We start from the raw sequence: 23,452 nt of genomic DNA, 5'->3' as shown, positions 1-23,452 counted from the left end.
TGAGCGGCCAGCAGCCGCAGTGAGCGGCCGTCCAGAAGCCGGCGACTGATATGCCTCGCCCGGGAAGAGCGCAATGATGGTGCCAACTTGGGCCAGTGAAGCAACATCCTCCACAACTAGACAGAAGAACAAAACGACAGCAACTTGTCTGTTCCCCTTCCCCCAACTCCCCAGCGCTGTTCCCATCCCCCCAATTGCCCAATAAAAATCTTTAAAAAAATGCCTAACCGCTGGGCACTGGGTGGGGTGCTGCAGGCGTCTGCAGGTGGCATCACCCCTTCAGTTCCAGGAATCCTAGGGGAGGGCCACCGCGGGCGGGCGGGGGGCAGGCGCTCCTTGTAACGGGTACAAAAGTAGAGGCCTCGCCCTTGGGCTGGATGTGTGTCAGGATTCAGAACTGCCCGTACTTTCGATGGCTAATGCTGCCTATTTCAGTAGCATCCAATAATCACATACATTTCTGCAGTGAAATATGTGAAGCGAGAATACAGAGAGGCTATAAATAGCCTCACCCGGACTATAAATAGCCTCACCTCAGTTCAGGCGGGATTTTGCTGCCAAATGAGTTATGAAAAAGCGTGTCGTTTTCAGAGCTTGCTGGACTAGGGAATGGAGGATCGGGAATTGCGGCTCACCACGCTAGGGTTGCTCCCCCCGCACACCAGGTTCATCCCACAGCCGCCATGGCCCAGATGGGGTGGTAGGGGTCACACACACCACACCCCAGCACTCGCCAGGCCCTGACCCAGGGGACACAGTGCACGGGCTTTAGTCAGAAAGCAAACCCAATGCACACGTGCACATCAATACACACAGCGACGCACATACGTGTGATCCCACGAGCCACGGGTATAGAGGCAAGCAATGGAGGAGACTCAGCTCTGGGACGGAACCCAGCCCTCTCCCCACCCCACACACGCCCCCGTGACCGCAGACACCTGCTCAGGCCGACTCCTGCCCTCAAGTGTCTCCAGGCCTGCACCTGGAAGACAGGACGAAGGGACAGGGAGGAGAGGCAGGGCTCAGGCTTGGCAGCCAGCGTCTCCCTATTTTCTGGACCCTACGGGGGGGACGGATGGCTAGAGCACCGGGCTAACTGGGATGGAGTCCTGGCACCAGCAGCCAGGAGCCGGTAGGGCCTCTGTGAGTCTCTGACCTACACCAGGTTCCCTGTGTAAACGCAGACAGAACTCAGAACCTTCCAGCTGTTCTGGCTGCCGTGGGCAGCGCTCAACAGACAGGGCTCAGGGCCCAGAGGGAAAAGCCTAGCGTAGGGACAAGACATCGGAGGCAGAACCCAGGCTTTGAAGCGGGAACGGGGCTCCGTCGAGCTCCGCCCATCACTAGGTCTCGGCAAGTTCAACTCTCTGAGCCTCAGTTCTTACGTGCATGAAAGTGGGTCCAATGCCAGCACGTGCACCCGACAGGGGGGACTAAACTAAGAGGCAATGAATTTGCAAAGTGCCCAGCGCGCAACACCCAAGAAATGGCAGCGGCTGCCATGATGCTGAAGACGATGAGGAAGTGGGCTCGGCCCTGCTAGGAGGGCTTCCCTTTAAGCTCCAACCTCACACTCAAAACAGGATTAGAAGAAATGACTCACTGATATTATGATTACCAACCTTCCCACTGCCTGTTGGGACCTCTGCCCCCACAGCAGCGCGAGGCAGGTAGGCAGGTAGGCTCTCCCATCTCCAAGTGAAAAATGGAAGACCCGAGAGCAAAGGGGCCTTGGTCAAGGTCATCAAGCAATTCAGTAATAGACACGAAATGAGAACCTTTGATTCCGGGGGGGTCAGGGCTGCACCACACCCAACCCAGCCAGCGCCCCAAAGCCGGACGCCCATGGCAGCTTCTCGGTGTCCCCGGGAATGAGGCCACCGATGGAGGCATCTGGTGGCCCGGGCTGGGGGAGGCTTGGGGCAGGAGAGCTCAAGGGGAGGGGAAGAAGAAGAGGGGGTGGCTGGGGTGCTGGGAACTGAGTCACCTTCAGTGGGTCCAAGCCCATCGCACACAGTCTGGCTCTTCTCTCTTTGGCGGGGGAGCCTGCCGTTATTTTTGGGAAGCTCTGCACACAGCCCAGCACTTCCCTGCCAGGCGGGCTGGGTCAAAAACAAAACCAGCCCAGCAACAGCCCCATGTCAACAAGGGTGGGAGGTGAGCAGGCTTTGAACAGCCCCGAGCTGAACAGCAGTGATGGGGGCAGGCGGGGGAGGCAGGGGCAAGCACAGCTCCCCACCCTGTGAAAAACAAAAAAAGGCAGTGAGACAAACACACAAAACTAGCTGGAGGCAGCCAGATGTCCTGGGAAAGCCCAGCTTTGCGACTAGACAGACCTGAGCTCGAATTCAAACTTTGTCCTCAAGCAAGTCACTTAACCACTCCGGGCCTCAGTTTACCCGTTTACAAGCACACCACCTGTCTCGCAAGGTAGGGTGGGATTACGTGAGATAACACTGGGGCACGGGACGTGTACACAAAGGGTGACATCCGTCCTTGGCCTGGCACATCGGGTCATCCTTCAGAGGCAAGCTACCTGGGCTAGGCAGCCGCCTGCAGCCCCTGACTTCCAGGTACCCAGTGCCCACCCAGGGCAGGTGCTCAGCAGACACCCGTGGATGGAATGAACGGGAGGATGGGAAGACCAAGGACAGGTACAGCCATTCAGGGGCATTTCTGGGGAGCCAGGCATCACGTAAGCAGCCGACACAGATCCCCAGGTAAGCGGCTTGTCTCAGGCCATTATGTCTTTCCGACAGACGAGAGGCAAGGGCTCAGAGGGGGGAAGTGACATGGCCAAGGTCACTGTGGAGTCAGAACTTGCAGGAGGCCGGCAGGCTCCATGGAGGGCTCAGGCCCTCTGCACGCTGGGGGAGAAAATGGGGCCCCTGGGCAGCAGCGGCTCAGACAGGAGGGTCCAGGTGGGGTGGGGGGCACTGGGATGACCATCTTCCACAGGGCCTGGGCTCAGGGGCCTGGAGCTAATTATAGAGTTAGGGGATTCATTACAGATGTACTGGAGGTCTGAGTTGCCTGGTCAGACCCTGGCCCGTACTCTTATCACTAAACTCTTAAAAATCCCCACGGCTGGAATCAACGGGCAAAAGGTGGAAGCAGTCCAGCGCCCCTTGACGGGTGGACTGGTCAATATGGTCTGTCCACAACAATGGGATGTGCTTCAGCCTTCCAAAGGAAGGAGATCCTGACAGCGGCTACCACATGGATGGGCCCGGAGGACACGGCTGAGTGAAAGAAGCCAGTCGCAAAAGGACAGATGCTGTATGAACCCACTTATACAAGGCACCGCGAGGAGTCGAGTTCATAGAGACAGAAAGTAGAATGGAGGTCGCCCGGGGCTGGGGGAGGAGGAGGAGGTAGTGTTTACCTGGGGCAGAGTTTCAGTTTGGGGGAAGAAGAGAGCCCGAGAGATGGACGGGGGTGATGGCTGCACAACAATGTGAATGCACGTAGCGCCACTGAGCTGTGCACTTAGAAATGGCTAAGATGGAAAATCTTACGTTATGCATATTTTACCACAATTAAAAAAAAAAACAGAAAAGAAAAAATGCCTCACAGAGTCGGGCCCAGGGTCTCCTTTTGGGGAGATGGAAATGCTTTGGCGCAGATAGGGCTGGTGGTTGCACAATCCTGTCACGGAGCTAGATGCCACTGAACTGTACGCTTTAAAAGGGTCAACTTCATGTATGCGAATCTCACCTCAATAAAAAGAAGTTTTTTTAAAGCCCGAGTGTGAGGCAGGTGGCTCCAGGTCCCCTGGGAGCCAGCAGGGGACTTCCTCCCCAAGGGGAGCCTATTAGTTTCCCCAGAGCAGGGGGTCTGAGGGACAGTCGTGGGTGTGGGAAGGGGCTCAGGCAGATGTCCTAGGGACCTGCACCAGGCAGCACAGGGCCCTGGTCCCAGCAATGGGTGGGGGTGGAGGGGGGCTCAGGCACTGTGTCAGTCACCCCCTCCATCCCCCCATCCTCCCGGACGTCAGAAACGTCGGGAAGTCAGACACAGCACAGCTTCCACAGAGCAGCAGGGCCTGTCTTTCTGTAGCTGGTGGGGACACAGGGCCCTCTGAGGGGCAGAGACCCATCCAAGGTCTACAGCAGGTCACGGCAGGGCTGGGCCTTGTACCTTCCGAAAACCTGCACCCTGGGCTGTGTGGACAGGCCCTGGACACAGAGGCAAAGGCTCTTGCAGGGGCCAAGCGTCGAGGTGACAAGTGTACAGCATGCCCCAGGATGAAGTGTGTGGTGAGGGCTGGGCGCTCAGAGACAGGCAGAGCAGAGTGAACCGAGTACTCGGCCGCCCCCGGAAGAGGTCCCTGGGCCAAAGGTTGGCAGGATGCTGAGCTATAAGACAGACAAGAGGAGGGAGACCCAGCTGCGGAAGTGGACAGGGTGGGAGGGCAGAGGAAGGGGCCGGAGGGGTCTGGTCTTGTGGAGCAGCTGACCTGCAAACCCACAAACCCACGAGCCAGCCAGAAGGCGGGGCTGCGGGGCTGGAGCTGGTCCTGCCACATCTCCTCGGCTGCCCTTGGTGGGGTCTCTGCGCTGGTCCTGTGGCTGTCAGGTGGGACCGTCCGTCCCTGAGACAAGCACAGGCTCAGAGCTCTCGGGGATGGCCATGTTCGCTGTGTTATTATCCACCCTGTAAGCGCTGCTGGACCACCTCCCAGGAAGGGAGGCTCACTACCTACAAAGTACTGCTCGAAGGTTCTCACACTGAGCAGTTTGCTTCCCTGGGACTCACCCGGGGTCTTGGCTGGCTCTTCAAAGCAACATTCAACTTTTCTTCTCCGGGTCACCTTAAAGTAGGTGCCCAAGTGACCCACCCTTTCCAAAGTGGCCGTCCCCTCGGCCACCACCTCCTCTGCTCTGGGCTCTGATTCTATTAACGGAGGCAAAGCCGCCCTCACTGACAACAAAGCCTGAGGCTGCAAAAGCTCCAAATCTGCTTCCACTGCCACGCCCCCCCCCACGCCCCCAGCCAGCACGGCAGACCGTCCCTTTACCTGGTGACATTCAGTGTGCTGGAAGAGTGTCCCCCAAAATTCACCTGCAACCTCAGGATGTGACCTTAATGGGAAAGAGGGTCTTTGCAGGTATAATTAGTTAGGGATCTTGAGATGAGGTCATCCTGGATTTAGGATGGGCCCCAAGCCCATTGACAGGTGTCCTTATAAGAAGAGGAGAGGACACAGAGAGACACACACAGAGGAAGACGGCCACATTGAGATGGAGGCAGAGATCGGAGTGATGCGGCCACATGCCAAGGGACACCTAGGGCCACAAAGCTAGACAAGACCAGGAAGGACTGATTCCTGGAGTCTTTAGAGGGAGCGGGGCCCCACCAACACCATGCTTTTGGACTTCTGGCCTCCAGAGCTGTGAGAGAATGAATTTCTGTTGCTCTCAGTCACCCAGTTTGTGGCCGTTTGTTGCAGCGGCCCCAGAAAGCTAGTACGCTGTGTTTGCGACATCGGGAGGCAGGACATACCCTAAGCTGACCATCTGGACGTTAGCCAGTGTCCCCCTGCTCTGGGCGCCTGTGGGAGAAGAGCCAAGGCCATCCTGGCTGGGAAGGCGACACTGACGCCCAGGCAGGACGGAGCCAGCATGTCACCAGGCCATCACCAGGGCTGCAGCCCAGTCAGCTCAGGGAACTTGAGGAGTTGGCAAGAAGCCCTTTGGTGTCTGCTATGAAGACACTCGAGGGGAAGTGGCCGCTAGATGTGGAGCCGCACGGCCTCCCCGCTCTCCACTTCCCTACCCGGGCGTCTGGACAGCCTTTTCCAGGCCCTTGCGTTTGGCCAGCCCAGCCCTGCCAGAGTCCTCGGGGACACCAGCCATAGGCCAGAAGCACTCCTTCTGTGAGGTTCTAACCCATGACTGCAGGTTTCCCGGACGAGAGATGTGTGACCCCCCACCCCGGCCTTTGGCTCAGCATCCCCTCCCTGTCTCCATTTTTGGAGACCCTCTCATTGGGTGGGGAGTTGGCCAAGACTTCTGGAAGCTTCAGGACTGAGACCAGGGTTTTCCTGGGTTCCTGCAGCGGATGGGAGCTCAGATAGTTCAGCCTCTGCGAACCCTTGGCACTCCACCGCCCCAGCTCCAAGGGCACTGCTGTGCCACGGGACAAGGTTAGGATCATCACAGGATGGACAATGTCAGAGCGCAAAGGGAGGATCATCACAGGATGGACAATGTCAGAGCGCAAAGGGGGCCGACATGGCCGAGTCCAGCCTTTCTCACACTGAGGTACAGAAATGTACATTCCTGGCCCTCCCTCTCAGGCCTACCAAATCAGAGCATCCGAGTGGGCGGCCCAGGAGACTGCGTTTTACACTTGTTCCCTGGGGATGCGGGGAAGCCCACCAGAGGATGAGAACAAGCGGCCTGGTTCAACCTCTCTGCGCAGGTGGAGAGAACAGACACAGGCCTCGCTTGAGGTCACACAGCGGAACCAAGACTAGACTCTATGTCTCCTAGACCTGGTGGGGCAGTGGGGCTGCAATCAGACGCCTGAGCCCCCTGTGCTCAAAGAGCCCTGTTCCCAGGTAAGGCTTCCCTGTGGGCCCAGCCAGCACCCAGGTACCTGGCGCTGCCTCTTCTCTTGGCCTTTCCCAGGCCGTGATGTCACTCGCTTTCAAGCTCAGGCCCTGCGTCTTGGTCACAGCTGTTCCCCAGGGCCGCCTGGCCAGAGCCGTTGCTCAATAGAGGCAGGCGCCTGGCAGATATTTGTTATAAACGAGTTGAAGTCCACACTCTGCCCAGAGCAGCTGTCTGACCTTGGGCGGCTCACGCAACTTCTGTGCCCCTGCGTGAAAAAGATTCTGGTCCTCTGCCCTGACCACGTCACAAGGCCACAGCGAGACTCAGCCAAGAAACCAGACACAACATGCCACGGACACTGCAAAGCCGCTCTGGCACCGGTATTAACACAACCATCAAGTTTTCACTGATTGACCGGAAATGAACCGAGGGTCCCGGGCAGCGAGACCCAGCCGGGGGACTGCTGGGGGACTGGGGCAGGGGGCAGGTGAGTCCCCATGGTGAGGCAGGCGGGTTCCAGGGGCTCTGCCCGCCTCCTCCCCAGCACAGTTCACTGTTCTCAGGGGTGTAAATCCTGCCGCAGCCCTGCACCCACCATGGGAGCTGGGCCCAGGTCCTGAAAGCTACCAGGCTGCAGACAGGAAGTCACATCCATTAGTGGTACCCAGATCCTAAGAGCTGGAGGCGGTGGGTCTCTGGCCCTCCATGGGCCCCCGTTTCCCAACTCAAGGGGAAGGGTTTGAGCTAGGCCAAGGCCAAGGGCCCTAGGACCAGTGGCTCTGTGTCCTCAGGGCTCCCTGACAGGTGACCTTTCCCGTGCTCCCAACCCCGCAAGTGACAGGCCTCCTGGAGCGCCCAGGCTAGAAGGTGACACTTGCCAGGCCAAGGCAGCAGCCCCTCCCACGGACTGCCAAGTGGTCAGAGAGGAAGCACAGCTGCCCATCGGATGTTTGGAACACTCTCCTCCAGGGAACGCAGGGTGGGGCCTCTTCCTCAGGCTGCACATGGGCTGCCGGCTGCCACGTGAAGCCCTGCCTCCTGAATGGCCTCATGGGGAACCAGTTCTTCAGGCCGGGCTAGTTGCGGGGGACGCCCCTAAGGACCCTGAATCGACATACCCCTTCATGCATCGGCCCAATCCTGATTGATGGTGGGGACAGAGCCAGCCTCGAGAATGTCATGACCGTGCCAGTGCTACACAGAAGGGACTTCACTGCGTGGCCAGCACAGCCCCTCCGCAGCTGTAAATGGGGGCGCGGGGCAGGGGAGAGAAAGGTGGAGTCCGTCCTCCCCAGGAGCCACCCAGCCCAGTGTGGCTCTGGGTGACGGGAGAGCTCCTCTGGTCTCTGTGTCAGTTTCCCCATCTGCCAGGCCTGACCTAGAACCCCCGGGAGCACAGAGCGCTGTGAGCAGACTGACCCCTTTCCTCCAGGCTGAAGCTGCTGCGTACATTCTGGCTCCTGCTCTCTTTCTGGGTCCAGGGGAGGCCCCTCCTTGGTGCACTGGCCAAGCCCAGCTCCAGCCGTGAGACACACCCCTGTGCCTCGGTTGCCCCATCAGCAACACTGCTGTGCCACGTGCCTGCGGGGGGGCTGCCAGAGCACAGGCCTTCGCCTTGCAGGCCCCAGGCAGCTGACTGACCACACCTCCTGACAGAGGTCCCGCTGGCTGCACCATGGCCCTGATCCTTCAAACATGTGGGCACATGAGACACAGCAGCTGGCCTGGCCGTGGCCCTAGGATGACCTTTGGTACAGAGTGGCCATTTGAAACTAATCCTTTTGTTAAATTCTACGCTGGTGGAGAGCCCTGTAAAACCATCACCCTGTCATTGCGCTCCTTCCGTGGGCCGGGCCGGGCCGGGAACACAGGCTCACGTTCTCACCCAGCGCCCTGAGCGGGAGGATGGTCCCTGTTCCACACAGAAGGACACTCAGGCTCACGGATTAAGCGACTTCTGCAGGTCACACAGCCGGGAATCAGACCCAGGTCCTGTGGCTAACAAGTCTTGCTTTTCCTGCCACCCCAGAGCGGCCCCCACTGCCCATCTTCCACCCCAGGAGCCCGGAGTCCTGGAGGTAGGACTTCAGCCACGCAATTTCAGGGGCACCAGCAGGCAAATGCAATCAGGCAGCAAGAGAGTTTTAAAATTAACCGCTGCTGGTCCCGTCTGCGCAGCCTGACAAAGCCCGTTTACAGCCACGGGCTGCGGCAGTGTGTATCCACGCCTAGAAAGCTGTGAAGTGCTTTACAAGGGTGCAGGATGACAGGCAAAGTGGCACGGAACAAAGTGGCACGGCTGATGGCGGAGTGGGGATGGGGACGAGGCCTCCTGACTTGCTTTCCTCCTCTGCTCTCCCCGAGCGAGTCGGCGGGTGTGCACCTAAGGGAGTAAGGTAGGCTAGAGGTGGCCCGAATGCTCCCAACACTCCTCTGGGTGCCACCTCTGTCCTCCCTGCCATCCTCCGAGCTGCTTCAGAGAGGCAACGCGGACCTGGTGAGGAGAGTTCCTCTCGCTATGGCAACAAGGTGGGGAAACTGAGGCACGGCATGGGCAACTGCTGCAAGGTCAGACAGAACAGAGAGCTTCTGGGTGTCTGGTACATTCAGTCCCCAATCTCGGCTTTGTCAGGGAGGTGATGGAGGCTGGGGAGGGCTGCATGGCATAGGGCTGGACCGGCCTAGCGCTCCCTCTAACAACAGCTCAAGGACTGGAGGTTGGCCATGTACCGAAAGGGGCTCCCAGGTGCCCGAGCGGCAGCTGACGGCCACAAGGCTGACATAAGGGGTGCAAATGCAGCTGCAGGTTAGACCAAAACGAAGCCAGCATCCCATCAAGACACCAGCTTCCTCCAGGCCCGGGGCAGGCAGCAGCCTCTGTCCTCTGGAAGTAGAGGCTCAGACTCCCAGACAGGGGTCATGGGGCAGACAACCCAGACTGGGGGGCAATCAGCGAGCCCAGGGAGGGCACTGGGCAGGAGCTTGAGCTCAGAGGCCGTGTCGACCAGGGGCCCTGCCTTGAGACAGAGTCCAGCTGGTGGCCTGAAGGTCCCACCCTTCTCCCTCCAGGGCTGGATGGCCACTGGGTTCATCCACGTGGCTTCTTGTGAGGTCCTTACAGTACAAAACCTCCTCTGTTACGTCATTATTCTGTCCACCTTTGGGGGAAAAAACCCTCAAATGCCTACGTCTTTTTTTCCTTTCATATAATCTCTAATTTATAAGGAAAAAAATGGCAAAAACGACATAAGAACTCTTCTATACCCTCTCCCCAGAATCATTGTTCAAACCATTTGCTTTATCATTTGCATACTCTCTCTCTCTATCTGTGTATCTATATGCATGTAATCTATACAGATGGTCCCCAACTTACGAAGGTTCAACTTAACAATTTTCTAACTTCACGATGGTGCAAAAGCGATACGCGTTCAGTAGAAACTGTACTCTGAGTTTTGATCTTTTCCTGGACTAGCGAGCAGTGTGCGGTACGATGCTCTCTCGTGATGCTGGGCCTTATAAAACAGGCTTTGTGTTGGATGGTTTTGCCCAACTGTAGGCCGATGTAAGTGTCCTGGGCACAAGTAAGGTGGGCGAGGCTAAGCAGTAGGTTAGTGTATCAAATGCATTTTGACTCACGACATTTTCAATTTGGGATGGGCTTATGGGGACCTGACCTCATCGTGAGTCAGGCGCATCTGTATAATCGACATGCATACAGTCTTTTCTGAGCCATCAGAGAGCTGGGTCCCGGGACCCTACCACCCCCCAGATGCCAACCATGAGGTTCACTGCCAAACGCCCTCACACCCGCCTCCCTCATGCTGCGGTGCGGGAAGTCGGTGGTGCTATCTGCAGGTTACAGGCTAGGAAACTGAGGCATGGCCTCCTAGTGTACCTCCGACCGCACCGAGCCACCCACACCTAAGTCCTCAGCATAAAACAGAGCCCCTTCCCTGCCCTACAGACTGTCTTCCTGATGACACGACAGTGTCAGAACAAATTTTAAAAGAAAGGGAGCCAGGTTGCCCACACAGCAGAAGAGCGAGCAGGTCAGGACCCAGGAGACCGAGACTCTACAGAGAAGTTCTGACTCGCGCACTTGGGGCGGGAGCAGTGGGCCGGGGTGGGTGGGCGGTGGGGGGCTCCCCACTCAGGCCCCAGGCTGCCCCCTCCTCCCGGGCCTGCACTTCACTTCTTTCCTCTCCTCAGATAGCTGGCATGGATGAGCACCTCCCTGGGCCCAGTGCAGGGCAGGCTGCGTGTCTAACAATGGATGGATGGATGAATTTGAGTTCTGGCTCTGCCTTCCCAGGGCAGGTTACTCAACCCCTCTGAGACTCAGTTTGCTCACATGTAAAACGGGACACCAGTGAGCACGTCTAGGGTGGTCGCAAATTGTTGAATCAGATGAGATTTGTGAGGGTGCCTGGGAGGTGGGTATTAAGACCCTGGTTCAGAGTGTCCTGAGCTGTACTCTGGGGAAGAAATAGATAGCAAACTAAAGGTGCCTAAACATGAACAATGTGGGGAAGGCACACACACACACACACACACACACACACACACACACACACACACAGTCTTGCAGCTCAGTGCATCTTAAGCTCAGCAGCCTCTCTCTGACAACTCCCCTTCCTTTTGGCTTGAGACCCTCAGAAGCCCAGGATGGCAGGCTGGCACTCATGGGTTCCCCTGCAGACACAGACGTGCACTCTCTGTGACACACCTGACAACACGGCAGAGCCTGGGGGGGGGGCATGGAAAAGAGGAACACTAAGGGAGGGAGGCAGCTCTTTCCAGAAGTGACAGGAAACATCTGTCTCACTCAGACACTGAGCTGAAAAGCAATGCATAGAAAGGGCAGCTGGACGATCTTATCAATACCGAGAACCGTTTACAGGAGGTCGTGTTAGCAAGAGCAGAATGCCAACTGGCATGTGCAGCCCTGACAGCAGGAGGAAAAACGTGTGTGTGTGTGCACGCGCACGTGTGCACGTGTGTGCGCGCGCACGTGTGTGCACGTGTGTGCGTGCACATGTGTGTGTGCACATGTGCACACGTGTGTGTGTGTGTTCAGGGACATTATGACAGGCAAGACAGAGTTTCATGTCCATGAGCTGCTTTCCTCCTGCAGTTTCCTAAGCCATTCATGTAATGAAAATTCAAAGCCACCACCAACAGATCTCAAAGCTGGGCATGGGGCTTGGCCTCCCAGGCAGACGCTGTCCCTAGAATCCCTAAGGTCCCAGCCAGCACCACCTGTCCTGCCCGGCCCGGGCCGTGGAGGCCAGCAAGCTGCTAGCAGCATGTGCGGAAGGGGGAAGGGAGACACAAGTCATACTTCCCCCTTGGAGCTTCGCGGGCTATGAGAGGTCTGTCCAAACCGGCAGGCTGCCCACCGCGCCCTTCCCTGAGTCCCAGAGCCCCCTTCAAATCAAAGAAGAGAAAAACCACTCACGGCCTGGAAGCCAGCCAATGCGGTGATGATTCCACTTTTCCTGGAATGAGCGCCCCACACTTTCGCCACCGGGTTGGAGCCATCGGCTGCCAGACTTCCACCTCCGACCTGCTCTCACACCCCTCTGCAGCTCTTCACAAGGCTTTCAAGTAAGTCACCTCTACGTGAGATCACACTTAGAAAGGAGGCTGGCTCCTTGTGCTGGAGGACACGGGAGGGAGGGGGCTGGCACGGAGCACTCAGGAGTCGCTTGGGATGAAAGCTGGCAGCTTGGCGGGCCTGCCTCTCTCTTGCTCCAAGGCCAGCCCTGCTCTGCCTGCCTGCCTTCCGACTTTCAGGCTTGCCGATTGAACACACACGGGTGTCACCAAAGCAGCCCCACCCCGGCTGCACATGAAAGACCCCGGGGCAGAGTAACCCCAGCTGCAGTGGGCCGGCCTCCCGGGGAGGCTGAGAGCTCAGATGAGCACGGAGCCCTGCCACTCGCAGGACTGACCTTTGACGTGTCACATCAGATTTTCCATTCACCAGCAAACCAAAACCAAACCGAACAAAACCAGCACACCGCCTCCCCACCCATCACACAACTCGTAAACCCATCAGAATTTACAGCAAACCAACCCGAGTCCAGACACGGGTAATGTCATTAAGAAGCCAGCACAGCGCCCAGATGCCAGGAGGGTCTGGGTGACAGACTCCAGCCTCAGAGCAAAAGGGAAAACAAGACACAGCACAGATGTCTGCAGACACAAAAGCATTCTTCTCATCCTGCCCAACAGGGACTGATCTGATTATCAAAGGGAAGCACCAAGAATTCAGGGTCTATGGCCTTTTGAAAGATGCAGGGCTCTGGGAGATGAACAAATGGAGTTCAAAGAGACCCAAACAGCACCAGCCAGGGAGTCCTGCCCCGGGCTGCCTTTCAAGGCTGATTCTGTTGTTAAAGTAATCTGTCAGAGGTAACGCTGGCACGAAATATACAATCCAATCAGACGCCTGTGAGCCTGACTCTTAAGTCACATACCTGGGTGTCTAGAGTCCCCTGCAGTTTTAGCCCCCAGGTCGGGCCCCCTCCCCCCATTCTGAGTTGAGTGGCTGGTTCCCTGATACCTGTACCAAACTCTCGAGCGTCCCTGTGAGTCAGACAGGGCCACTCAGTGCTCTCTTTCTATTTAAAGATCACACAGGGCTTCCTCTCAGACATCACTGAAACCCATGGCTTCTAAGAACTGGGTGATAAATCCGTTCCCTTCATGCCTCACTTTCCGTCAACACAGGGGATGTTCTGTTGACAACGAGGGGCTCGTTTTCCGTCGCGGCTGCACAGGAGGCAGAGGTAACAGAAGGGGAGCTGCCTGCTCCTGGGCGCAGCTCTGCGGAACGCCCTGTGGGACAGGTAACCTTGTCAAGTCCCTCCAGGAAAGCCATTCAGAAGCCATCCTGACCTCCAAGTTTGGAGATGGGGAAGATACAATGGAGAAATGTCAGCCCACTGGGCAGCGGTCTTAATATCCTGTCTGAACCAAACTCTGCCGAGGGACTGTCCCGAACACTGCCTGGGACAGCCGTGCTGGCAGGACCGCTCTGCCCGGAACCAGCCAGCAAAAGATTCTCCCTGTACCATTTTCCCAGAAATTCTTGGTGACAGGGACAAAACATTCCCCCACTGAACTCCATTTTCACGTGTGAATATTATACAGGGAGACCTATACCTGAGCCCCATGTGGGGTGCACATGCGTGCCTCCGAATGCCCCCCTCCCCTGGCAGACCACGGTCCAGGAAAGCAGACTGTCCCTGCTGGTAGCAGTTACACTGGAAAATGCAAGTGCACAGACAGCGGGTATCCAAGCGCCAGGTGGCTGGAGCTGGGCTCGCACACACCCTGGAGCAGAACCCTGCACCCAGGCTTGGCCGTGCCCTCTCGGAGCTCCAGGTCAGGCCATGCTTCTCCCTGCCTCTCTCCCTCCATCCCAGCTACTCAGAGAAAACAAACAGCCCACGTGACAGGACAGAGCCTTCCTGCCTCATAAACCCATCCTAAGGCGGTGACAGTTTTAGCAGAAAATTACCTTTCAGGAAGAAAATGTAAGGAGGGGGGAAAGGGGGGGACAAAGTATTAGAGCCAGGAGCCGCACGCTGCAGGAGCCGGGCTGCCCCCCATGTCCGTGGAGGTCTGTCGCGCTCCCCATGCCGACGGTGTCAGGGCGCCGCCCCCAACGCGCAGCTGCACTGGCAGCCCATGCCTGGAACAGGAGGTCCCCGGGACGCACCGACAGAGGACGGATGGAGAAGCCAGGAGCCCTGGCAGGGATGAAGGAGGAAGAGAGGCTGAGAGGAAGGGGTGGAGAGATGAGAGGGAGGGAGGGAAGGAGGAGAATTGATTCTCTCTCCTCCACTGGGACCACTGAGCTAAGTTGCCATGGAGAAAGGGGAGCCGCTGGCAGAGCCTGAGGCGGGCGGAGGAGCCATATGCCAGAGGGAGGGCGTCAGCAAGAACCAATCCCTACCCTCCTCCTGGTGCAGCTTCTCCCAAAACAGGCCTCTGGGCCACCGTGGCCAGGCTGGGAGGGGGACCGGCCTGCCCCAGGAGGAGCGGGTAGGAGCAGAAACTTCAGAGCTTTCTCACCTGGCTCATGGCACTCCATCACCCTCCGTGGGGCCTCAGGAGACCAGAGCCCCTCCCGATGGCCTGGGCCACCCCTGGGACCCTGGTGTCTGGGGAGGCATTTCACACCTCCACCTGCCTCACCCATTTTAGAAAATCAGAGTCGTCAAACCCGGAGTCACATGAGGTTGAGCCACAATTGCCACCCTCAGGAATGAGGGGTGCCCACCTATAATGAGGGGAGGTGCTGATGCCCAGAGCCACCGAGGTGGAGAGTGGGGGAGGACAGAGGGAACCCTCCTGGCCCCATGCGACCCGGCCCACCTCGGCGGGCAGCGTCCCTGGGCTCCCGCGCAGTCGTGTTCCTGGCAGTCCTCCCCCGCAGCTGGGTCTCCCCCGTGCCTGCCTTCAGCTCTGCTGCTGCTTCTATCCACGACCCCAGCTCCAGGACTGGCCTTTGTCACTGGGCCCACTGAACTGTGAGCGGCAGAAACGGGGCTGGGGAGGGAAGGCCAGCTGGGGCCTCAACTTCTCCTCTTGGCGTTCACGTGACGGGCAAGTCCCATCACATCTTTGGGCCCCCATGCCTCATCACAAACTGCGATTACCCCACCGTGGTCTCCCAGCCTGCACTCCGGGGCACTGCGTCACTGAAACAGCTGGGGATGTGCAACCAGTGTTTCCTCCGGGGGTTGGGGATGGGGCATAGCGGACGGCACCACCCACTCCCCACCTCTCCTTGCTCGAACACCAGAACAGGCTCGAAAAGCCTGAAGCCAGCTCCAGGGGCCCAGGCCCTGCTGCTCCAACCAGAGAGGCCAAAGGGCGGCCCTGGTAGGATCCTGCCTCTACCGGCCCTCGAGACGCGCTCCGCACAGCCCTCTCCTCACCCTTCCCACGACACTGTATTAGGAAGATGTTCAAACATATGGCAAAGTGGAAAATGCTTCATAATGAACATCCACACGCATACCACCTGGATCCCACCAGTCCCTCTCACTTGTTTTAGTGTGGCAAAAATACAGAACGTTTACCATTTGAACCGTGTGCAAGTCCATGGTTCAGCAGCACGGAGCACGGTCGCAGGGCTGGGCCACCACCACCTCTGTCTGGTTCCAGAACATGTCTGTCCCCCCAGAGGGAACCCCACACCCCTCAGTTGTCCTCCCCAGGCCACCACCACTTGGCTTTCTGTCCCTATGGACTCGCCCACTCTGGACATTGCATGTTAATGGGATCACACACTATGTGGCCTTCTGTGTCTGGCTCTTTCACTGAGCATCACGTTTACAAGGTTTGTCCCTTGGTTGTGCGTCAGCGCTTCGTTCCTATTTCCGGCTGACTGATACTCCACTGTGTGGATGGGCTATATGCATCTATCCATTGATGGACAGGTGGGTTGTTTCCACCTTCTGCTATTATTCTCTCGCTTTTAAGATGAGTTTTCCAGAGCCCAGTGAAATTTCTCGAAGTCCCTCCTAAAGGGTTTGGTCTCAAAGGTCTCGAGGCCCCAGACGGAATGCCAATCCTGGCTCGGCCTTCTCAATAACGCGTCGCTCCCTGCTGGATAGTGGAGCACGGGAGGCAGGGGCCCCAGAGCATGTGTGTGGCCTGCCAGTGGGCCTTGGTCCCCTCTGTCCTGAGAAGCAGCCCCTGGGGGCAGCACGACACACGTGCACACCAGCCAAACATCCCCACAGAGAGCCTAGTCCTAGTCCCCTCTGACACTCACTGGCTGCGTGACTGAGCCCCGGAATCTTCCTCTGTGAAATGGGGCAACGGGCTCTACCTCATGGGGTTCTTCTAGGCAGGACACTGCCGGCTGCCCGATAGAACTTTCTGGGATGATGGGCGTGTTCTATGCCCGCGCCGTCCAGTTTGGCCACCGCGAGCCCCACACGGCTGCGAAGCGCCCGAAATGTGAGTAGTGTGACTGGGAAACGCAAACATTAACTTTATGTCACTTTAATTTAAAATTAAATCGTCGTACGGGGTTAGTGGTGATCGTCCCGGACAGAGCAGCTCTGAAGACATGAGACAGGCAGGAGTGGAGGCCGCACAGCCCAGGCCAGGCACCAAGCCCCTCAGTCCTCTTCCTTCACCCCTTCCTTCCCCTACTTACCCCACGGTGTCCAGGTGATGGATGCAGCCTGGCCCCCTAAGCCCCCTTCTAAAAGGACAGAGGACAGGTGGTCGGGCTCTCAGCAAACCAAACAGATGCCAGCTGGGGAGTGGGCTCCGTGGACTTCATAATGTCCTGGGTCCCTGAACCACTGACCACTCCTCCTGCCCCTTTTGGCCCCAGACACCCGTTCTATTATAGAACCCCATCTCCTGCCGTTTCCCCCAGCAACGGTTGAGGTCATCCCTGGAATGTCTGGGCGGGAGCTATAGGATTGGCACAGACCCACCCTCCCTCCCTTTCCTAAAGTGGGATGGGTCTTTGGGCCCAGGCTGGGCTGTGGGGTCCGAGGCTCAGGGAGGCCTTCCCTATGCACAAACCTGCTCAGTCCTCTGGCAGTCTGCACTGGGATCCAGACCAGATTCTAGTACGCCCTTCTCACTTTACAGATGCAGAAACCCCGGCCCTGCTGGAAGAGCGCACAGCAAGGCAGACACAGAGGTGGGGCTGACGCCTCAGCTCGACCCCCAGCCAGGGCAGGCAAGGGCCCAGGAGATGTGCCTCTCTGAGCTGTGTGGCTTCAAAGCCGCAGCAGCAGAAGTGAATCCTGGCCACACTGTCACCACCCACCCCGTCACCACCCACCCCAAACCGCCCAAGTGGGAAAGGGGGAAGTGACATCTGGGGGTGGCAGCTGGGGGCTCCAGAAAAAATTGAACATAACCACAGAGAACCGTAAGTCCCGTTGTGCTCTGAGCTCAGGAACAGGTACGGGTCACCCACAGCCGGGAACTGTCGCCCCAGCCTGATCCCCCCACCCTGCACAACATTTTCTTAGCTTCCCACATGCTCCGGGCCAGAGAGATCCCCTTCAAACCGATAACACATCCTACCTTGGCTCAAAGCCCAGATGGGGCATGGTCTGACCCCACACAGAGTGAAGGCCCGGAGGCCCTGCCCTGCCTGCCTCGGGCATCTGTACCCGTGTCCCCTCATCCCAGAGCTGTCCCCGCTCCTGTGGCCTCTGCTCTGGGGCCATTCTCACCAATGCCTTCTTCTAATGCCTTTATTTAGAACTTAAGCCAATCCGAGCCCTCCCCTGACCCTGTCATTTTCTTCATAGCATTGCTAATACACTATGCACTTTCTTCTTCATTTTCATTTTTTAGACCGTGGCGTAATACACACAACATCAAATTTACCATCTTCCCCCTTTTTAAGTATATAGTTTGGTGGCATTCGGTACCTTCACGTGGTTGTGTAGCCATTACCACCACCCACTTCCAGAGCTAGTTCATCTTGCTAAAGTGACACTCTGTCCCCATTAAACACAAACCCCCCGCCGCGCTACTTCCGGTCTCTATGAATCTGACTATTCTGGGCACCTCATGTACGTGGAATCACAGGGTCTCTGTCCTTCTGGGCCTGGCTTAGCTCACTCAGGCCGAGGTCTTCCAGGCTCATCCGTGGTTTAGCACATTCTTTTTTTTTTAAAGTGTCTCTCCCACAGGAGTGGGGGCTCTGTGAGGGCAGTGATATGGGGTGGCTGTATTCACTGCGGTATCCCAAGGGCCTAGAAGGGCACCTGGCACCCAGCAGGCACTTAATGAACCTCCTGAATGAATGAATGAATGAATGAATGCATGCATGCATAAATGAACGAATGTATGAATGACTGAATGAATGAATAAATGAACGCATGAATGAAGCCTTTGTAAAGGTTAGTTTCCTGGGGGTATGGGCCTGCCCCTCCCCACCAATAGTGGCAATGGTGGCCCTACCCCATGGCTTTTGACCCCTGCCCTGGGGTCCCAGGCACACTGTCCAGTGGGGTGACCACCCTCAGTGCTGCAGGTCCTCCTTACTGGCTGGTGGGCTTTCTTCCACAGATGTGACAAGTCTATGGGAAGATTATTACAGACAGAGTCCTCAGCCGTGGACTCGACAATGTGCCTAGGAACCTCACCGTGGCCCCGTGCGCAGCTGGGCAGTGAGGAGAGACGGAGGACAGCGGGGCCTGGAACGCCCAGACCCTGCCCACAGCGTAGGGAGCCAGCACCCGGCAGGGCTGGGTGGGTCCGGACGCGGCCACTTCTGGGGAGAGAAGCCTACAGCCTTGGCGGTCTCCTGCCTTTCACCTCTCCACATCCTCCTGGCTATTACGGGCTCCTTCTCTCTGAGAATTCATTTACCCATGTTTCTAGGACAGATGAGCTTGGGAAATCAAAGCAAGGCGGACCCCTCGACACACACAGGGAGCCTGAAGGGGCGGGCCACGGGAGCCACCCTGCCCAAGTTGGGGGCACTGCGGGTTACTGAGCGTTTCACGTGGCTCACCCTTTTGCCAGACTGGGGTACCGGAGGGCAGGAGGTGCCCACAGAGAGGGCAGCAGCCACCAGACGTCAACTGGGGGTGCTGGAAGATGGTAAGTCCAAAAGAGCCCAGACCACCCCGCAACTCCTCCCTGCTCCAGGAAAACAAACAAGAATGGGGCAGTGGAAAAACAGCTGTACCTTTAAATAATTTGGCCCACAGATACAAAAAACATTTGCGTGTTGAAGCTGTTTGCAAGTTTGGTTATTTTTAGGGTGAACCCAGTTGCCCCCCCTTGGAACCGGATGAAGCCCAAGAGGCACGTAGTCCATTTTCCCAGATGGGGGTCCTGGTCTGTGTCCCTGGGAATGAGGGCTTGAGCATGAGATCCTGGGGCTCACGGGCCGCAGGGTCCCCCGACAGAACACGGACCGGGGGCCTAAGCAGGGATGTTGAGATTTTTCAGATGCGCCGCTGCTGACATCACGCTCGCCCACCTGGGTCCAGAAAGAGCCCCCGGCCCCCGCCCAGAACACGCGTTGAAGGGAAGAAGGCTCCAAGGTCTGCCTCCGCCCATGCCAGGCCTAGCCAAGGGGAAGATTTTGCTGACATATTTCTAGAACAAGAGGCAATTAGAGCAGATTTTCTCTTCCATTCCCCCTCCCCAAAACAGGAATAAATCAGCTCTACCAATTTCCCAGCTAATGATTTCCTCCATTACATTAAAAAGAAGAAGAAGAAAATGTTTTTTTAAATGGATTACCAGCCCTGTGCTTTCAGAGGCCATGTGACCTGTCAGCTCATCTTAAGTACTGATCCATCAAAGTCTCTTAATTAATTTTTAATAAATAAAAAAGTCATAGTCTAAGAAGCGCCCCTCCCCCGCCTGCCCCCAGTCAGTCGGGCACACAAGGGTCAGCTCTGGGCTGGCTGTGGGGAGCCAGCTTAACCGGACCGAGGATAACCTGAGAGTCAGTGCAAAAGACCCATATCACAGATGAGGAAAACGAGGCTGACCTGGGAAGTGACAAGGGACTAAACACATAGCCCAGGATCCACAGGTAACATGCACCACAGGGGAGTGAATGTGGGGGGTGGGAGTCTTGGTGTCAAGGTGTGCTCACCTGGAGAAATGCAAATAGGTGAAGCCAGGAGTTGAGCAGCCTGAGCCTTCAGGCTTAGGGACGACTGAGTTCCTTTATCGGGGACCTGGGCTTCACTCCCTCTTTTGTTCCTTCGCAGCTCCGGGGCCAGGGGCAAGCCTACAGCGCTAACACCCCGTTTCTTTCTAAAAGGCCCACCCCCAACGGCAATGGACATACCTCGAAAGCCTTATGCTCAGCGAAAGAAGGCAGACACCAAAGGACAAATACTGTATGATTTCACCTAGATGAGGTCCTAGAGTAGGAAAACTCAGAAACAGAAAGTAGAACAGAAGTTACCACAGGCTGGAGGAGGAGGAAATGGGAAGTTTGGTGGGTACAGAGGAAAAGAAAAGCCCGCTCTCCGAAATGCTATCGGAAGATACAGGAGGGGCTAAAACCGCACAGTGACTCTCAGAACCCTCTCCGGCCTGCTCCCAGCCAAGCCTCCATTACTAATGCACAGCCAAAGAACGCACAGGCCCCCTCTTGTCACACAGAAACGCCAGGGGCTTTGGCGAAAGGCTCCTCACGTTAGCCAGCGTCACCAGTCAGGGTGCCCTGTGTCCCTGATGGCCTAGCAGACACCCAAGGGCAGGCAGAGGCCAAGAAGGCCCAGAGGTGCCTCCCCAGAAGGTGCCTCAGGGCCTTTGCATTTGCCGCACCCTCTTCCTGAAATGCATTTCCCCAGATACTAAGTTGACTAAGTTCATTTAGGTTTCTACAGAGAGGTCCTCTCTGACCATCCTGCAGTCAGGAAGACTCAGGGCAGGTTGCTGGGGCCAGGTAGGGTGGTCAAGAGCAGGAATGGGAAACCAACGGCCTCTTTGCATTCATGGTGACCCAGCACTGTCCTGATGCCCCCTGCTGGAGTCAAGCAGCTCATGGGCCTTGTCGAGGTCCTTCATTCCTCTAAGCCTCAGCTTTCTCTTCTACAAAATGGGGATGAAAATAGGCTTTTTTGAGGACTGTGAGAGATGACATATATACAGTATTTGGCATATGGCTGGGACACGGTCAAAGGTTGACAAAGTGGTAACGAATGTAATCACAGTGTCCCAAACATGCAAACACATTCCTTCAAAGGGGACCCAGGGTCAGTGACCCCCAAGAGCTCAAAGAAGGACATGAAGCGCTAATCACCGTCCAGGCCAGGTCAGCGACCCAGAAGGCAGAGGATGGGGCCAGTAGGCCTGCCCTGTGCTGTACGGGAATTAACTCATTTCATCTTTTTTGTCCCCATTCTGTGTATGAGGAAACTGAAGCACAGAGAGGTTAGTGACTGGCTCCAGGGCACACGGCTGGGAGAGGTTTCAAACCCTGGTCATGTGGCTCCAGGTCCTGAGCTGGTCCTCACTGTTCCATAGGGTGTCTCAGCAGAAGCATGGAAAGAGGAAGAAGGAAGAAGGAAGGGAGGGAGGGAGGAAGGGAGGGATGGAGGCAGCACAGAGAGCAGTGAGCCACGCACGGGAAGGGCGGCTGCAGAGGCAGACCCCCAGCCTGTTTCTGCAGCTCCAGCATCTGGACAACAGGAGCCTCTGGAAATGTCTCAGAGCAGGTCCCTCGGGGAAGCCCACTGCACGGTTGGACCAGCCTGGTTCCTCTAAGGTCAGGCCCAAGATCTTTAAACTTAGTTCCGCTCAGCCCAGCTGTGGTCAGCACAGGAACGCGTAAGTTAACTCCCTCAGAACTGGAGCGAGGCCGGAGAAGGGGCGGACTAGCTCCATGTCATGGCTTCACCTCACCATGCCTTCCCAGACATTCAGAGACCCAGAGGACACCTGAAGGCCACACCCGTCCAGGGGCTGGACGTGGCAGGGACATGTGCACAGTTAAAGGGCAAGTTGCTTCCAACTCGTTTCTAAAGGCGACTCGCTTCCTTCTATACAACTTTCTAAATGTCTACACACCTCTTAATTCACGACTCTCAGGCAACTGCCACACAGAATTTCTAACTGGTCTCCCTGCTTCCATGCCAGGCTCCACAGGGCAAAATGAGCATTTTAAAATGTAAATGCAAATATGGATATGTCACTAGTCTACCTCAAAACCCTCCAGCAACTCCCTTCACACCGAGGATCAAGTTCAAAGTCTTTACCACGATCTACAAGTCCTCCAAGGTGGAGCCCTGTCACCTCCAACCACCTTGCCGCCTTGCCTCTCTCGTTTGGCTCCAACACACTGGCCTCCCTGCTGTTCCCCAAATTGCCAAGCATGCTTCTGCCTCAGGGCCTTTGTACCTGCTGCTCCGTTTCCCTCATGCATCAAGAATCTGAGCATGGGTTAGCTGGGAGGTTCTGGCTCCAGGTCATTCAAGAGGTCACAGTTAAGATGCTGGCCAGGGCTGCAGTCATCGGAAGGCTTGACTGGGGCTGGAAGAGCCACTTTGAGGTAACTCACTCACATAGCCGGTAAGTTAGAGCTGGTTCTTGGCAAGAGGTCTCAGTTCCTCACCACATCTCCAGACCTCTCCACAGAGCTGCTTGAGTATCCTCATGACATGGCTTCTCAGAGCAAGGGATCCAAAAGAGATGAGGAACAAAGCTGTACTTTTTTTGTTGTTTTTTTTCCGTTGCCATTGCCAGCAACTCACGGCAGCCCAGCTCCAGGTTGAGCTGTTGTTCAGCATCTTAGCTGTAGAGGGCAGTGTCACTGGCCCTCATATGTGGGATCCGAACCGGGCCCTCTGGCGTCCCAAGCCAGTTCTTAACCATCGCACCACTCGGCCGGCCCTGTACTGTCTTTTATAACCAGGCCTTGGCGGTCACACTCTGTTCTTCTGCAAATGCCTGGGTTACACAGGTCAGCCCTGTCCAGTGTGGGAGGGGACAGCACAGGGCTGTGACTACCCAGAGGTGGGAGCGTTGGAAGCCATCTTGGAAGCTCCTAACCCTTAATCCAAACCATCTCTTTCATCCTCAGGGCAGCGCCTGGAGGCAGGCATTTCTAGCTCCACTTGGCAGATGTAGAAACTGAAGTTGGGAGAGGCGATTGCCTCTGGTCCCACCGGTCCTTACAGGCCAGCCGGCACTCTGCCCTGCTCACCCAGCTCCCAGTGAGCACCAGCTGAGCAGCTGGGCCTCCAAGAGGCGTCAATAGCCAGGCTGGCAAATTACCTTCCCTCTCGGTATTTCCTCCTCCAAAAAACAAGGCTGGCTTCCTGGGAGTACTGTGCTGAGGAACTAAGGTAATGTGAGAGAAGCACCTAGCACAGGGTCCAGCAGAGGGCAAGCAAGCAGTAAGTATCAGC

At 56.9% G+C, this 23,452-nt stretch overlaps 1 protein-coding gene across 5 annotated transcripts in view; it reads right to left on the bottom strand.

Annotated features, from left to right (window-relative positions):
- PITPNM2 (phosphatidylinositol transfer protein membrane associated 2) overlaps positions 1-23,452 on the bottom strand; it is a 105,863-nt gene that overhangs the window by 62,736 nt on the left and 19,675 nt on the right. Inside the window, exon 1 of one of the 5 annotated variants that reach the window (XM_019648948.1) lies at positions 14,089-14,325. The exons of 3 other annotated variants lie outside the window; for them this stretch is intronic. The gene's annotated coding sequence lies outside the window, so the exon portion shown is untranslated. Of the gene's footprint in view, positions 1-12,018; positions 12,299-14,088; positions 14,326-23,452 lie in introns of those variants that run through there. One more of the 5 variants, XM_019648949.1, reaches the window with a different exon arrangement.

Source organism: Hipposideros armiger, unplaced genomic scaffold (genome assembly GCF_001890085.2).
Source record: "Hipposideros armiger isolate ML-2016 unplaced genomic scaffold, ASM189008v1 scaffold_128, whole genome shotgun sequence".
Taxonomy (NCBI): domain Eukaryota; kingdom Metazoa; phylum Chordata; class Mammalia; order Chiroptera; family Hipposideridae; genus Hipposideros; species Hipposideros armiger.
This window is presented reverse-complemented; position numbering and strand designations above follow the sequence as displayed.